The sequence below is a fragment of the Megalobrama amblycephala genome, linkage group LG10 (genome assembly GCF_018812025.1).
Source record: "Megalobrama amblycephala isolate DHTTF-2021 linkage group LG10, ASM1881202v1, whole genome shotgun sequence".
Classification (NCBI taxonomy): Eukaryota; Metazoa; Chordata; class Actinopteri; order Cypriniformes; family Xenocyprididae; genus Megalobrama; species Megalobrama amblycephala.
The window spans coordinates 12,679,808-12,697,769 of NC_063053.1; positions in this window are offsets into that span (position 1 = coordinate 12,679,808).

Sequence of the window (17,962 nt, forward strand, 5' to 3'; positions counted from 1 at the left end):
CGGGTGATTAAATATTGACCATTTTTTGCCATAAATAAATTGCCAAACAAAAATGTCAAAAGTCATTAAATATGTAAATTATATATTGTATCAATTACTTTATTCCAAAGTTTTAGGGAGGTTTGTTATTTCTGGTTATGAAAATCAAAAATGGAATTTTACAACCTATTAAACAGACTGTAGCGATGTCTATCACTCACAGCCTCGTTTTCATTCATGAAAAATTAAATATGGCTTCTAACCTGAATAAGATGCCTTGACCAGAAATATTCCTAATGAAAATAATATATATTGTGCAGTAGCAAACTTTGAGGTAAGAATGAGTAAACTTACTGAAACATTGTTGCCGGTTCAGTTATGAAATACATATAAATATATATATATATATATTCACTTTTCAGTTTTTTTTTACAAATGGCAAACTAAAACACAATTGCTCATGTTTTCCAGAGTGATAAGAATGCTCTTATATGAGCAATGTCTCCCAATTTATTCAGACAGCTGAGGGCATTACCACATTATCATTCAAATGATTAGCATGCTAATCTTGTTTAGCCTGTGGCACTGGCAGACGAAAAACACTGATGCTTAAATTGCTTATTTATATCAAATAACATCAGTTTTCTGTTTTGTTGCTAAATAGGGGTGGGCTTTGTGCCTAATTGCAAAACCACCTATTTACTTAAATGATTTATTTAGTGTGCACAGATTCTGAGGCAACAAGCTAATTTGTATTGTCATAATGTCACAAATTTTCATCAATATAATTTCTGCTTGATATGCCTCCAGCAGGGGTGCCACTAGTTTTGAATGTGCCCAGCAAATTATCTCTTTCTCATTTGCTCTCTCTCTCTCATAGGTCCCTTCCACACTCTCTTTCTCTATATGTATTTTCTATAACATGTAGTGAGTGAGCAATGTTCCTCATTTGTGCTCACTGCTGCTTTAGTTGAGTTTACTGTGTTGACCTTGACCTGTAAGTATTTAGTGATCATTTTTTAACCCTCTAAAGCCTGATATGAAATTACAGTAAGGAAAATGTAATTAAGAGTGTAGCATGATATAGTGAGAATATGGAGCTCATGCAGCAAAAATAAACACCAAACTGAGCTAAATCACAGTTTGGTGCAGATCCTGGTATTTATATGATCAAAACATATGATGACATTTTGATATCTTTATTTATACTAAAATGTATTCAAATGAAAAAGTATGAACTATCAATCAGATGACAGAAGGCATGTAGATTGTGTACAACAAAGTTCAGCAAAGTTTTGATCATGTCGATAATTTAGAGGCCTTATAAAATCATGTATCATATATGATATAGTCTTTATCGGGTTAAGTAGGCCCTACATGTTGTACTCCTTAAAAACATCAATTTCATCCAACATCAAGAACTAAATATGATATGATAGGGCTTAAGTCACTAAGATATATTAAACGTCAATCTACATAGCCCATATCCTCTCCATTGCAAACTGATATCACCCATCCACAGTTAATACCAATTTAATTATATATGTGACAACTCGATGACAAGGACAACTGGAAATTTTAAAGGTAATTTGGTGGTGTAATACATCACTGAGCTTGCTGTGGAGTTACTAGTGTCAAAATGATTATGATTATTATTATTTTTATTTCATTACAAGACATGTTTATCTTCCTACACTGGCACTTTTGTTCAGTTCGGGCTCGAGATCATTATTTCTGTCATTTATTACTTATTTAGAGTTTGTTGTTTAAAACTTGGAAACCCTTATTAAGTTTTAGTTATAGTGGAAAAGAGGTGGTAAGTGTGGTGAGATAAACTAATCATCTCAAAGTCTTAATTATTACTGCGACAGGCTGTTTTTTTTTCCCCGAGCCAGCCGAGTTGAGCCTCAAATGAGCAAGCGCAAGTCTGAGGAAATAGTAATAATTTTAAGTCATCTGAATCTGGCTTGGGGTGGCAGAATTCATTAGAGAAGATTAGCTGAGTGTGTACAAAGTAAATGAGATATCTAATACTAGCCAACACGGAGGTCCAGGGATTCCTCATTTAGCTCCGAATATGAGAAACCATGTTAAGAGGCGATTATGTATAGCTTGACTTCTGCACTGGCTATATGCCTGCTTTCCGTGCATTTGGCCCGATGGTGTGCTCTCATATTTAATGACCCTTGACTTTTTAGCCTCCGTGTGTATCCAGCGTACAAGCCATTACCAATAACGTCCAACGCCACAGCACAAGGGAGGAGGAAGAGACGGGTGACACCCAGATGAGATTATTCACTGTTAGCCTGACAGGGCAGCCAGCTGAATTGTTTTTGAGAGAGAAGCGAGGGAAGCTAATTATGAGTTTAAGAAGAAGGTTGAAGGGAAAAAAATAATAAGATTACAAAGAATAATTTGCAGATATAATTACACCAAAATTGGGTACACACAATCGTCAAATACATGTATTGCTTGACCTGGGTGAGCCAGTGAAATAAATCCTTCTTCTATAGCCTTTGTTAATTTGTTTTTATCATCTCCAAGTGGTGTTTGTGCAGGCAGTGCAATTTGCATGTGTAATTCCACTGTGCAAATTGACAACAAGTAGATAATTCTGGGAAATGGGCTAGTTGCAAGGCCCTAGCTATCTTCCTGTGCCGATTCATTTTGAGGAACTGCTGAGGCATGAAACTCATACATCAACTATTTCCTGACAATGCTCAGACTTATTGTCCCCTAAAATGTCATTACAGCCATTATTTATGGAGTTAATTCATTTATTAAACCATATTTACGCAGACAGAATGTCACATTGTGTCCGTCGTCCAGAATGACGCCTTTAATGATGATTTTAACACATTTTTTCTTTTAAATTCTGCCAAGAAAGCGAAAGCAAAAAGTGGTTTTGTCTTTATGTCAAGGCTGAAGTTGCTATTGGCAATATAAAAACACAAACCTTTACTTAGACAGATTCAAACAAATGAGTGTCATCTAGCAGTCAGATATCGTTCAAAAGATACGATTCGTTAAATAATCGATATATAAGACCACTTATAAGATTGTAAAATAATTTCAACTTAAATCAAAATTTCATGTACATGTATTTATTTATTTGGCAAGCAGTCATGTAATAAGTGAGATTGTACAGTCTACCGGTTACCATATACAATTGTCGCATTTCACCCCCTACTAGCAGACGCATGGAACTTAATTGTAACAATACAATATATGCATTTGTGATGAGTAATGCAATTACACATTACATTTTGCATGGCACCTAACTTTTTCTGCAGCAGTTTGTTTCTGATATAAAGAAGCGATATCGCCATCTAAGGGCATTGAAGGTACTATCTTGTGCGTTTTGCCTTTACTCACCCAAACTTGTCAGCAAGGCTATTTTACTTGAATGTGAGTGCATGAGCAGGTAGTTTCTGAATCGCAGGTGTTTGATTTAGGATATGAGGTCATGACTGCAGCTGGTGATGAGGCCTAAACCAGCACATCTAGTGCAAGTAGACATTGACTATTTAATTTTACTTAACATCCACTATTTTGACGAGACCTTTTTGATTGATATTGGTTTACGTATGGCTTTTTTTGCACTTAAGCTTAACTAAGGCTTGATAGTTTGTAGACGTTTAAAAGATTGTTGTGTCGACCTTGATTTATTGCAATATTGAGGTGTTTAAAATAAACATGATTTCTCATCTTACAAATCAATTGTTTCTTATTTTCACTGCATGTCTCTTAGGTGTTGAGGACTAGTGCACCTTTGAGCCTACATTCAGCACGAGTAAAATACTTAAGTACTGTTAAAATCAGATACTTTAAGACTTTTACTCAAGTCGTATTTGAATTGGTGACTTGTAACTTGTAATGGAGTAATTTTTGCTGTACTTTTACTCAAGTATGGTTTCCAGGTACTCTTTACACCTCTGTATTAGGGCTGGGCGATATATTGCATGAGATTGTCACGCGCATTTCGTCAGTAAAGCCGGTTCCCTGATTACCACTAAATCGCCATCACCTGCTTTCAAATGGAGCGCCATTTAATAGACAGAGCCTTAGTTCACTGACAAGCCACGCAATATCGCGTTCATTATCAAAGGCGATTCATCTGCGATATGAACGCGATATTGCGTGTCTTGTCAGTGAACTACGATTCTGTCTATTAAATGGCGCTCCATTTGAAAGCAGGTGATGGTGATTTAGTGGTAATCAGGGAACCGGCTTTACTGACGAAATGCGCGTGACAATCTCATGCGATATATCGCCCAGCCCTACTCTGTATGTAGTTATTACATACTAATAATTATTTGTAACCGCTCATTTTACAGAAGCTGTGTTTAAAGCATAACGTTTAAGTGCAAAAATTTTGGTAGCTTGCGCTCAGAGTTTTGATTAAAATCACTTTAATTCATGTGCACTAGTAATTTTAGTCAAAATAACTTCTTCCTCTTTAATCGACATCTCTTTTCTTCTCTGATGACGTGTTTACTGGCGGGAGGGCGGGACAACCTGAGATTACTGCAATAAGGTGCATTCATGCCATGTTGTAATTGCCAATTATGAGATTTCAGCTTGTAAAAAGAGTTCACGTCCTCGTAGATCTGTAATTACAGCAAGATAAGAATTTTCCGGGAGCTCCTACCTGTACCACGTGACCGCTGCAGATTCATTTAGGCCTTGATGTTGACATGAGAGCAGCGACGGTGAAATTTTCATGACGACTTTATTTCACTGCAACCGAAGATAAAATCGGACCCGACAAAACACACTGCATATGCAGAAACTCATGCAGCTCCCGTGCTACTCTCCATTGGAAAAGAATGACTTCCGGTGTGGTGTTTGTCGAATATAGACGAAAGGCAGCTTTAGGACCACAGACACGGAGCGAGGTATCAACTGAACCGCTTTATTTAATATCACTAACGTTACATACATAATTTGCAATAGCAAACGGCTGACTAACCTGTATAGACCTTATTTAGAGCAGCGCAGTGACGGGTATGAAACCGAGGCTGTGAGGAATAAACTTACCGTGTTTTCAGTGGCATCAGTAAAAAAAAAGAAAGCTCCTAGATCAATTACTCATTCAAATATGGCGCTGCTGCGAATAAGGTCTATACATCTTACTAGTAGCCAAATTGCACCTCCAATAGTTGTGTGAAAAATAACATTCCGTATTCTGATACTGTCCCCACCGTAAAGAAAAGAAGTAAGCCCACTGAAAAAACAATGGTGTAGAAATTCTCATTTAGAAATTGCTAGTAAATTTAACAAACAATTACAAAGAAACAGCATGTAAGCTGACAGACTGAATTAAATGTGAAAAGAAACACAGAAATAGTATTTTCTTGTAAAACATACTCCAGTAATATTTGTTTTATTTACATCTTTAAAAAAAAAAAATTAAATCATCCCTGTAAGAAAGAATGATGAGTAGTTATAGCCTACATTACATTTTGCACTAAATATGACAGTGCTCCTAATGTGTAATTGTACAGCGGGACACATCTACTGGTGCGTCATACATTTTAATGGTACATATTCGCACTGGATAATTCCATCATGCCAACCTCATTTATTTTATTTTCTATTTTCACCTGTCACCTCGAACTACTTATTATGGCAGTAATAGTGAGCTGTATTTGAACCATTAAGCTCTAATGATTCGCTTGTGTGACATTTTAATTCAAATAAGGAGTTTGAAGAGGATGGCAGTGTTACTGGGATTAGACTGTTAGTGCTAAAACAAACTAATTTGATTGGCAAGATAATACTTACAGGCTCCACAGGAGGTTTAAGTAGATGTTTGGTTGGCAAAAGGGAAAAAAAATCTTTGTAAACATTATATTCCATTAATCCACAACCTTGCTTGGGTAGCTGTACAGTACGACATAAAGGAGAAAAAAAAAAACAGCAGTCAAAGATGCTCCAAGATGGAATTGTAGATAATTGCATTTTATTTTATCGCAGTAGTCCTAAAGTATGATGAATTACACTATGTAGATCTTCACCTCCTTGTGCAGAGTCTGGTTCGTTATAGCTGTACTCAATGTAAAATCTTACTATGAGTAAGAAGGTTCAAATCAAGGGAATCATTGTGATTAATATTCATGTTTTGCTAACTCATAGAGTGTGCAAGCTTTGGTATTTGTATATACTAAAGATAAAGGAACAACTGGAGTATTCATCAGAGAGTTAAACAAACAATGCTTAAAGGATGACTGAGATGGGGTGAGAGACAAAGACAGAGCAAGTTAGAGAGAGAGAGGTAAATTTGAAACGCTCCATTGAACAGAAACAAGGTTTATGGGCTAAGCCAGCATAAACACATTAAGCAGATGAGATTCATCAGTTCTTCAGTGTCAAATCCACACTGCCCAAAGGCAATTTCTAAAACAGTATACATGTGATAAATCTAATCTGGCCTCAAAGTGTTACACATCCTGAAAAAATACTTCATATATATATTTAGTGGTCTTTTAATGGTCTTAACCATTGTAATCACAAATCACTGGTCAAGAGATTAGCAAGAATTGCACAAATACTGTAGATAAAGTAACTTAGCATGGAATAGCCTTCCCTAATTTGCAGACAGCTTTTTACAGGAAGAAGAGTCAGCGTTGTTCCACTCAATGTTGATGGCTTCAACAGTTCATTTCGAATCAGTGGTTCGGAGTGCCAAAGTTCGTTTACGTGATCCGAACGAGTTATTCAAAACAAAAGATTCGTAAAGCTTCGAAGCAGCGCTTGAAATCGCGCATCTCTAGATATTGTTGAAAAGTCGTTATTTAGTTTTTTTGCCGCACAAAAATATTCTCGTCGCTTTATAATAAGGTAGAGCAACTGTACTCACATGAATTTTAATGAATGAGTTTTAAATATGTCTTTAGTACCTTTATAGATCTTGAGAGGTTCATGACATTGCTGGCAATAGAGGCCTCACTGAGCCATCAGATTTCATTGTTTCATAATTTGTGTTCTGAAGATGAACAAAGGTCTTACGGGGTTAGAACGACATGAGGGTGAGCAATTAATGACAGAATTTTCATTTTTGGGTGAACTAACACTTTAAGTTTTTTGCAAATTTTTGCAAATTTTTATGGCAAGCAAACATATAATTTTATTTTTTGTCATGTCTAACATCTCTAACTCTAGAGCTAAAACATGAGAGTGTCTATTCTTTAAAAAGTACAGTAATGTGAAATCAGTGCAATACATTTTATGAATGCGATGCATTTCAAATGCATGCTGTGCCGAAGTCATGGTTTTCAGACTGGCTGAGTTTGCCGCCATTCATCTGTAATTAGTTTAAGCACAAAGTTGCACAACCAGACCATTCCCAGATAAAATCGTACATTTAAATTGAATCATTTATTCCCTTTTTTAGTGCAGGACTTCCAGCACATTTATCTGTTTTCTGTTTCTTTATTTTAATCACACTTCCTTGCCTTTTGGACAGCTTCACTGGCTTATAGATTAGTGTGAAATGTACCCCAGTTAGAATCTCTTACACGCTCCAATCAGATGAGCGCAGATTTAATCAGAGTGAATCGTCCATCCCACCCGTGAGGGGCTGCCCAGATGAAACACACCTCATATTCATAACTTCACTTACATGCCTGATTATGAAGCGAGAGATAGCAGGTAACTCTCATTCTCTGCCTTTTTTTATAGCAGCACAATTTTGCCTCCAAACTTGAATAGTTAATCGTAGCCCCTTTCTTCATCAGTCGAGAATCAAAATCTGAACAGAAGAGGATATATATCATTAAAGATGAAAAAGAATCCCAAATTGAATTGGCCTTCTGGACCAGATATATTGTGTCAAATTTCACTTTCAATGCCTTTTAAAGGATTTTCCCCCTTTTTTTCCTCGTTGCATTAATTTCCGGCTGCTCTAACTATCATTTTCTAAGAGAAAACGTTCACGTTTCACTGCTAATTTGTGTGCATGGCTCTGTAATCATGCCATTACTCTCTTTGACATAAAATAATGCCTTTGAATAATGGGAAATATTACCTGATGAATTAATTTAAGAGATAAGATCGAGGGTAAGAAGCTTAAATGCCATCTTAAATTATATGCAGACCTTGGAAAACTTTCAACGAGTCTCATTTGCATTAGCTTAGTGTTGGGTTCACATCATGCCTCACCGTGAGAAGTCTGAACACCCTTCTAAAATACGGGTGAAATAATAATAGCAATACACTGGAAATTAGGCAATTAGAAAAGTATTTACCCCCCTAAACAGCACCAGTGTCTCCTTTCCAGTATGATAACATCTACTTTTTTTAGTTTAAAATAGGACCTGCATGTCTCAGTTTATGATAACCTGTTTGCTCTGCTCTAAAACCCAATGAACTTAAGGGATGGCGCTTTAAGGCCAAAATTATTTTGCCAAATTATTTTGTCAGATAGATACCTTTTTCCTTCATATATATAAAAAGAAAGATAAAGTATTTTCTTCATATTTATTGTTGACTTGATCATGTAGGGTGCATATATGTATATATGTGTCCAGTTCTGGTCCAGTTCTGATGCTCACGTGTCCACTGTTGGTGCTTTCGGCGATGGACAGGGGTCAGCATGGGCATCCTGACTGCATCTGCGGCTATGCAGCCCCATACGCAACAAATTGCGATGCACTGTGTATTCTGACACCTTTCTATCAGAACCATGCATTAACTTCTTGAGCAATTTGAGCTACAGCAGCTCGTCTGTTGGATCGGACCACACAGGCCAGCCTTCGCTCCCCATGTGCATCAATGAGCCTTGGCCGCCCATGACCCTGTCGCCGGTTCACCACTATTCCTTTCTTGGACCACTTTTGATAGATGCTGACCACTGCAGACCGGGAACACCCCACAAGAGCTGCAGTTTTGGAGATGCTCTGACACAGTCGTCTAGCCACCACAATTTGGCCCTTGACAAACTTGCTCAAATCCTTATGCTTGCCCATATTTCCTGCTTCTAACACATCAACTTTGAGGACAAAATGTTCACTTGCTGCCTAATATATCCCACCCATGAAGAGATAATCAGCGTTATTCACTTCGCCTGTCAGTGGTCATAATGATATGCCTGATCGGTGTATATTGTGTGTATGTATGTATGTATGTTAGATGATAGTGTATTATATTAGAAAATATAGCTCTGCTTCTGTGCTATGAATGTGCATCTAACTGAAAAATTGCCCAACTAAAATGTTAAATTAATTAGGTATCAAAATCTGAAATCACTTACAGTGATTTTTAATTCCTATTACGGGACCCTTCTACTTCGTAATAAAATCCATAATTTATAATTCATTTCTGCTCATAACACCATTATTTCTTTTATTGCAGCAAAAGGGCATCATTTTGAGCTCTTAGCTCAGGTGGAGAGAAAAAAGGACTCTCAAATTCTAGAAAATCTCATGCCTAAAGATAGAGAGAGACAGACGGAGAGAAAGAGAGAGAGAGAAAAGGAAAGGAAGGAAAGAGGGATGCCTTGCTCATTACACTGCTGTCATTTACTCTTCATCCTTCGTACTCTTTAGTGGCATTAAGACGGGATGTAAATTTGACAGTTAACGCTGTTAGAAAATGGCTAGTTCAAGAAGGGCAGGAATTAGAGATGGGCATTAGGCTCTGATAAGCTGCTTTCCTCCACTGCGGCAGCTGCTTAACATTCATGGGAAAGTCATCATCAAACAACGTTATCGCAGCTCTGTTGACGGCTGAGGAACATCATCACTATGATAATTTTTTTTATAGCTGTGAGCCAGAAAAGCCCCCTTTTATTTCAGCGGTGTGTTAATGAGATAGGGCCTTGTTGGTATGGGCAATGCAAACTTGCCACTCTCCACCGTTTGTTTGAGTCCCTCTGCCTCCAACGCTTCCCCTTTCCTCCCCCTCCTCCTCTTGCTCTCGCTCTCGTTCTGCCCATCTCGCTCCCTTTTGCAGAACACAGGAGAGACTATTTTATAGTGTGTGTTCAATGAAAGGAGGACCTTTATGGCCACGTATACAATCACAGTTTGGTGCGTAATCAGGTATATTAGCTTATTGACTGGCTTTTAAAAGTACAAGAAGCCTTATCTAATCAATATCCTTTCTTTTTTGGGCTATAATGTGTGAATGCCAGTTATTTTGGCACAATCCTTAATCACACGAAATGATACATCACAATGCAATTGTCATATATTGCCCATTTTATTTAGTATTATGTGCAAAAATATTGGATAGTGCCATACTGGATTTGCATTATTGTGTATTTTGAACAAGTCATTGCAATACAACATCTTGCAGAATGTTCATTGTCTAGTGTGAAAGCATTCCAGTGTGGATGAAAGCTAGAAATACCAGCATAAAACCATTCTTTTGTTTTAACCTGCTTATGACAGTCTTGAAGTCCAAATGGATTCTTGGTTTCTTAGATTCACACAGATCCTAGTACTCTGCAGAGAGAGACATGCACACACCCAGCACAATGAGTCTCTGTCTGTGTTGGGGATACATGGGCTGCCTACTGCAGATACCAAAATCAGATTTAGGATTTATTACTCAGCTTTTGTTTGTTGAGTGGTTTGGGAGAGATTTAGGCACTCTTGATCTTCCAGAGATCTCTGTCAAGGGGGGACACAATGCATGTAGAATCTGAGCGGCTTTAATTAGTTTTTAAACTTTGAAAACTGCATGGCTTTGTGCTTCTGACGGCAAACATTACTGATTCAGGAAGAGTTTCGTACTTCTTAAGTGGTCTTTAAGGGGATCCAGTGTCATATTGTGTGGCTGCATTGTAGTTGCGACTTAGTACACTTAAAACTCCACCAGCCTATTTTGAACTCTGACATTTGTAATACCTAAATATGACTGCCAGGATATTGATGTGAAGAACTTAAGGCCCATAAGGTCTATATAGAACCTTTTAAGACAAATAAATATAATCCAACACTGAGCTATTTGTGATCGTTCAGATTCTATAACACACTCTAATTCATCAAAGACTATAGTATATTTGGGCATGATGATTCAGTGTCTTTGTTCTCATCTGCATTATTGTACAAGAGTTTGTTCTGGTTCTCAAATTTGGTTGGCGTTTCAGGACTGAGACTTTTCACTGTTTGTATCTCTTCACTTGTCTGTGTTTGCGTGTTCCAGTGTATTTGTGATTGGGATTATTCAGTGACTCTTTCTGCAGGTTACAGTTACGGCAGTACATGGTGACAAGCGACTGTCTTTTTGAGTGAATCACTGAATCATTCATTCAAACACACTTATCTTAAGTAAAAAGGTGCATCCAAAAATTGTTAACATTTTCACAAAATTTGAATGGCCCCCAGAATATTTTGTTGTATGAATATCTGAACATACAATATATCAAAACAAAGAACAATGCTTTTAAAGAAAGAAAAATATTCAAGTTTCATGCACTCTTTTTTTTTTTTATCAACACTTGAATGTGGGTAAGTTTCATTTAAAAAAAACATTTTAAACAAAAAGCTGAGAAAATCGCATTTTTTGTCAGATCAAATAGATTGAGTCTTCACAGTCTACCTCTACCAGGGTTAAAATTTCATTGCTGTTTAATGTCTGGTGATTGCGTCAGATTACTTGCACGTATGCATTCGGCCTGTCCAAATACCCACACTTGCTGTCTTGGTTGCTTGAGATCACGTGCATGCATCTGGAAGTAAGTACGCAAGGCTGTCCCAGGTCTTAAAAATGCCACAGCAGTGCCCTTAACGCACACTAAACCTACACTATCTCAAATACTGCTTCGGAATGGTATTTGAGGCTAATTGTATCCCATAATCGAGGAAAACATTCCACTCTAAGTTAAATTAATTTCATATAACATATAATTCAATAGTAAAACATAAAGATTTGCACATTTTATTGGTGCAAAGATGAGTATGTGTATTTTGTACAACATTTGCACCAGCTTTTTATCACTTAATTAGAAGCACCAAATTAAAAAGCCCAATGCTTCTATCCCTTATTTCTGCTGCTTCTTCTTTGGTTGTGTTTTTCAGAAAGTGCATAATAGCCCTGCCTACTGTATAACATTGAATACATGGAATGCCGGAAATTTCTGTCAATGGCGGGAAACGTGTCATAAATGACGGAAAATCCCTTTCCTTGCCATTGATGGGAAAAGTAGATTTGAAGTAAATTCCTATGTACACTACTAGTGGACTACACAAAAATTCACATACTCAGAATTAGGAACATATCTGTTTTCTATATAAATCAATATTATCAAACAAATTTGTTGTGTTGGATGCCAAAACGTAAGTTTATAAGACAGTATGTGAAAAAAAGTATTTAATAGCCTACTCAATCAAAGGAGTAAACACAGCTACAAGCTATGCATACTTAGAATACTTAATTGTACTTTTAAGTATATCTCGATAAAAAGACTGAGTATAAGTATAGGCAAAATAGACTTAGACTTTTCTGTCAGTTTAAGTCAAGTACTTAGGTGTAATTTAAAGTATATTTCTGAGAAGTACATAAAAAGTAGACTGAATGTATAATTATTTTGGTTTAAAAGAAGTGAATAGACTTTTGTAAGGGATTTTGCCTACTGTATGGTAGGGAAGTAAGCACATTCGGACACAGCGACTGTCAATCATTGAATTATTCGCTTAACCAATTTGTTCAAAAGGAAAACACCACTACTGTGTTGCTTGGAGACGCGCAACAGTTCATTCTGCTGTTGCCAAAGCAAAATCTAAAACTAACTGGCAATATGAACCTAAGTTACTTTATTAACTTCTTGTTTATTAAACTGTTGGTCTCAATATCAGCATGGCTTTGATTCAACTGTAGACATAGCAATGTAACCTACATTTTCTGAACAACAACACTCTCACTTGTGTAATACTGCTTAATTAAAAACATTATGCTTGGGGATGGTATTATTTGATATTGTGCCATACATACAATGCTTGTGTTAATTTACCCACTGGAAATTAGTCTAATTAGCATGTGTAGCATATATCCAGATTAAAGGAAATGCCATTGTGATTCTAAAACTCCTGAGATGCTGATTCACGATCGTCATGTAAACAGCTTCTCATTGTTCATTACTCGAATCACGCTACCCCTTGAGTCCCGCATTGCATAATGGTAAAGATCACATATAACATATGCAAAGCATCATCAAGGCACAATGCTTTGACAGAAGCAGAGGAAAGCAAAGCAAACAATTGTAACAGCAGTTACTGGCTTTGATTTCTCTGGTGACTGAATAAATAAAAGCCTGCTTAGAGCTGTTGTTTGTTTTCCGTCACTCCACGCGAGCACCTTATTTTTCTCATGGCACCATTTTTCTCTTTCAGGATTTGTTCTTTTCTTCAATTACAGCCAAGAACCCGGACCGTTGAATGAGAGGCCTACAGCTCTTTGTATTGGTCTCTCAAGCTACTTAAGGGGTTTGAACATGAAACGCACACCGCTCAGCTTTATAAATGAATTGAACTTTATTCCTTGCAGTTGCAGAGTATATGAAAGCAACACCTGTAAGCCTGTAAGAAAACTGCAATAATGATTTTTTTTTTTTCAACCAACGTTTAAGTATTCTGGAAAAGGAGTGCTGGATAGCTTTATACAAAAGGTGAATAAACAATGCCATAAAGCACTGGTTTTCAAATGGTTTTGCTTCAGGAACCGGATTTTTCTTTGGCCATCAAGTGGTGATCCAACACAATACCAAAATTATTTATCATACAAAATTGAATTTTATTGGTTTCATGCTCTTGGCAGCCAGTAATTCACAGCTCAGATGACACACACAGTTTCCGACACAAACTTTGCTTTGAGTGAACCTGTATTTAATGCTTGTATTTTCTTTCAATTTGCATAGTTTTGTTTTTGAGTATAAGGACATCTCATGCAACTGTCACAACCAGCTGTGGCTGTAGTAGTAAGCGCACGATGAAAGAGTAGAAACTAAAGCAGTCTTTATTATAATCCACACAGAGAACTTAGGAGAATCACAGGGGATAGAACTCAACCACAATGGACAAAGAACTAAGGAAAACTCAGGGCTTAAATACATGGGGAGCAATTAGCGCGAAACAGAACAGGTGTGATAGAATTAGGCACTAAGGAAACTAATTAGAAACTCAGATAAACGAGAACTGAGTGAAAACGAAACTAAAACAGAATATACACACAGCAACCTATCTAATTTGAATAGTTTCTTCTATAAAGTGTCTTGTATTTGGATCAAAATACTGTTGGACAGCCTTTGAAAACAAAACATATTTGAAGCATTTTTGCCTCTGTTTTAAAAGTTAATAAGCCTATTTTGCCCTATTCCATACTATGTACAATTATATGATTAGTCGCTTTTAATTAAACTGCATTTAGCATTTTATTTTCTCTTCTCTCCATGATTAGAACAGACCTTCAACACAACTTTTTTTATTTTCAATTTCTCTATTCAATTTAGTTGTGTCCATTATCATAGTTTGATTTAGTAGATTTTTTTTTTTTTTTTTTTTAAGAGTTTTGTAGTTTGTTTTAGTTTTCATTTTAGTTGTAGTTTTTGTAAGGCTACAATATAATTTAAATGTCCTAATTGAACTAAGGCCTACTCCTGGCTTAATCTAAGCCCTTTCTGTGAAACCAGGCCTCATTGTTTCATAATATATGTACTAAACTAAACTAAAGTTAACTTGTAGCCATGCATTTTTATTTTGGAATATAGTGAAATTGTATTACATTTTAGTTGCAGTTTTTCACAATTATATTAGTTTGTCATTTAGTTTTTAATTTGGATTTCACTAACAATTTTAATACTCACAACCAACCAGTTGAGAACTATGTAAAGGAAGAAACCTACAAGTATAGACGATGTTGTGAAATTATGATATTGGATATTGGCGAAAAACATTTTATGCGCTTTGGCTGTTGCTTTACATGACAACGGCATTTTGGGGGCCTGAAAACGCAAAATTTTGAAAACAGGTTTCAAAGTGCAAGTTTTTGAAAACTATACTGTTATTATCTCTGTTATATCTGTAAACGGCAAAAACGCGGATTTGTGAAAACGGCGATGGCATGTGTAAAAGATTGCATGTGTGCGCAGGTGCACAGTCTTTCTTTACAGTGACATCGCCAACTACTGACCTGGCATGCATAATACAAAGTTTTTAGTCATTTTTGTGGATCTGTGTGAACGGGGATAGTTTTGACAGCGTTGTCATCTATACAAGAGAAAAAACTTTTCAGTTTTTTGTTTTTTACATTGTTGTTGTGTAAACATACCCTTAGACTTTTGTAGAAACTTCAAGAATAACTCTTATTATCATAAAGGTGTTCAGTGTAGCTACATTCCGTGCATCTCCCTATCATCGGTAGAGCTGACAAATCAACATCAACGTTCTCCTTCTCGGGACAGAAGAGGACTGTATTAGCACATGGAGCTTGATTTGTCTCAGTGCGCCCTTGTTAAGTTTCTTTAATAACCTTGTGTAAACCTAAACCCTCTGTACTCAGTGCTCATTAAGGCAAGCTGGGAGTAATGCCCTACTGATTGCTCTCCCTGCATCAGCGGCAAGGCGAGGAGGCTTTAACATACGCGTGCCTCTCACATGGAAGGGAAACCAATAGGGGTCACTACTCCGCATTCCACAGAGCCATTACGGGGTGAAGCGGTTCCACCTGGGCCTTTGGAGAACTCCTGGAGTCGGTGTGTGTGCATGCGTAGTAAGTTATCGCAGACGAGGACAGAGGACTCATTGTTGACGGAGGTGGTGGGCACCAAATCGGGGCTTCATCCATTTCAGCGGTAGGCAAGCGCGCCTCGTTCCGTAATGATTTTGATATCGGAAAACGAAGTCGAGCCATTGACCTTCAATAAGGGAAAAGACTCTGCCTTAATGGAAATTCCCCATTTTTTCTGCACTGTTCCCATAAGCTGTGGGAGCATTATTTCAAGCCCATTACTTCCTAATCACATTGTAAAAATCCTTGTGCCTTTCATCTATCCCACCCCCTCCTTTATTTGCGATCCCCTCTTTTTTTTCCCTTCCCTCTCTCTTTTGCACTCGCTCGCTCCACTCTGCGTTGGTGTTCAGATTCTCAAGTATGAATGGATTACTCCGAAAAAGCTGTTACTCAAATTTGAGGTCAATTCCAAATCCAGTAGAGAGAGCGAGAGAAAAGAGAGAGAGAGAAAACAAATAATGTTGCATTATTCCTCTACCCATAGTGACCTGCTTTTCAACAGTTCCTCATCTCCCTGTTCTGAGCTGAGGCTTAGTTCCCATTGATAGAAGGTAATCTGCAGCACAATTTCTCCTCTAATATATTTACATTATTGTGTGGGCCTAAAAACAGTCTTTCATGGCTCAGCGAGGCTTGGGTCGTCTGGAGAATTTGCCTACAGGATTGAATCCTAAACAGATGTCAAACAGAAGAGGGCTATAATGATACAAACAACAATGGCGCACACTTTGTCTAATTACAACTTTTAATCAGACTGTTTTTCAAACGTACGTGCGGTGAGTGAAATCGACGTCTTGCGCAACTCGTCTCTCAAAACTGCTTATTTAAACATGCAGGATTCGACCCAAACTCTGTGTACGCTCATTGTTCAGGAATGACAGTTAGCGCGCACTGATTCGGTCAGAGGCGGTGATAAAGCCAGGCTCAGTTTGCTCGCAGTCATGGAAACTAGTTATAATCTAGAGAGGGAGGCAAATAGAGAAGCAAGCTGACCTCCTTGGTATCAGCAGGTTATCCTGCCCCACAAATATTAAAGTAAGTATGTCTGCTCTGCCAAGAGGCCTGCACAATAGGCACATTTGTACAGGGAAACTGGATCTGGTGGACGGGAAACCATAAACTGACTTGGCAGACTTACACAACAACTGGATGTCATTGAGTCGGAGAGACCTCTGCCCGTTCTGGGGGGAACCGAGGGAATGCGTGAATGCTATCTTGGCTCGAAGCTGTTTTGTTTTCTATACGGCGAGGCTAATATTAAGGATTCCGAAGCTAATGATAAGTTAATGTGCATAATTAGGGAGCCATATACCAATAATACGGTTAAACGTGTGTATGAATGTGTCTGTGTGTCGGATGAGTAAACATCGACGGAAGGCAGCGAGTCATTTTCCGTAATGTATGTAATAAATATGACTCAGATTGTTTATCCAGCCTTCAGCACGTGTGAAATTAGCACTCGAGGAGAAACGACGGATTCGTAAAATGTATTATATCTGTAAAACAATCCCTTTTTTCAGGAAAATTATGCACCTGCTCGCCGTTTAATTTCTTAAATCCCAATTAGTAAATGTTTGAGTTCAATTAACCGATTGTGTTTTATTAGTTATACGAATTTAACAGAAACAAATCCTCTTATTGAACTAAATATGAAATGTTTGTAATAAGAAAAGAGCCCCCTCAGAGAGAGGCAAAGTGCATTAAATCTAACGAAGTGCATTACACACATATTAAAGTAATTTTCTCTCCGCCTAACAGAATTGGCCCAAAAAAGAGAGGGGGGAAAAAAATCACTTTTAACTTGTCATTGTACTTCAAGGTATATAGGTTTTTCACTCCTTAACTTTGAAGTAGGCTGCAAAATGTGCAGGTAGAGGGAGGATGACATCTAATCATCAGCAACTTCAAAAAGCATGCTGCCACTTAGCACTCCAAAAGCTAATGTCCCCAAGACATTCAGAATGTAAATTATTCAAACTCATTTAGCGTCGGCAAATTGGTCTAAGTTCAATCAGAAAACAGACTGACACTGAACAAGAGGAGCAGCCTAATTGTACTTGTTTGTCAAATGAAAATTTCATTTGGGTGGAAATGGAGGCTCCCAGCAAATTCTTTTAAGGTGAGCTCCTGGTTGTATTATCAGCTAAACACAGTAAAATCCATAATCATATGGCGATAATGAAAATGGTGCCAGTGTTAACATTCAGGCTTTCTTTGCCCTGGGCGAGTGGTGATAAAAATTAAGTACCAT